A 686-nucleotide genomic window follows, 5' to 3' on the forward strand; every position below is an offset into this window, starting at 1 on the left:
GCTTTCTCCCAAGGCATCATCGCCATACCGACTGTAAATTTTGTTAACCGTCTGTTCAGCGGATTTTCCTTTTCGGAAATAAAAAAATCATTAAAATAGATGGGAGATTATTAGTAGACTGTTTGTAATTAATTGTGATAAGATGATCCAAGTGGCGGTGAAAAATAGTCATACAAAATAGCAGAAATAACTATTTAGTAGTAACCAACATTTCACCCTACATTGCAGGGCTTCATCTGAAATGTTTTTTTACTATGCACCTCATTTGTTTCCTTATTTTTTCCTTCTTTTAATCTAATCATATTTGTTACTACTTTTATTTATTACTGTTTCATTAATTATTACCAAAATGGTACATTTTCAATTCTATTATTCATTATTGTACTTGTAGTTAATAGTTATTCTATTAATTTATATTTATATTCTTTTAGTTTACTTCATCCTTTTCTATATAACTTTCAAAGTACATTCCTACAGTATTTAGGAATAAAAAATATATATATATTGTAATAATTTTAAAATTATTAAAAATAAAATAACAAGAATTTTGCTCGTTTTAAAACTTTTTTCAAATATAAAAGATAATTTGGGTTCAAATTAAGAACTTTAATACTAAATGGATAATAGAATTTTATTCAAATTTTATAATATAAAAGACTCTTAATCTCAGGGCGTGTTGTTGCTAG

The 686-nt window shown here is 25.2% G+C and overlaps 1 protein-coding gene across 4 annotated transcripts in view; it reads right to left on the reverse strand.

The window, feature by feature from the left end:
- Positions 1 to 686, reverse strand: part of Camta (Calmodulin-binding transcription activator) — a gene marked incomplete at its 5' end in the record, with an annotated part of 117,157 nt that overhangs the window by 34,977 nt on the left and 81,494 nt on the right.

The sequence above is a fragment of the Halyomorpha halys genome, unplaced genomic scaffold, assembly GCF_000696795.3.
Source record: "Halyomorpha halys isolate HHAL.00 unplaced genomic scaffold, Hhal_1.1 Scaffold1046.1, whole genome shotgun sequence".
NCBI lineage: Eukaryota > Metazoa > Arthropoda > Insecta > Hemiptera > Pentatomidae > Halyomorpha > Halyomorpha halys.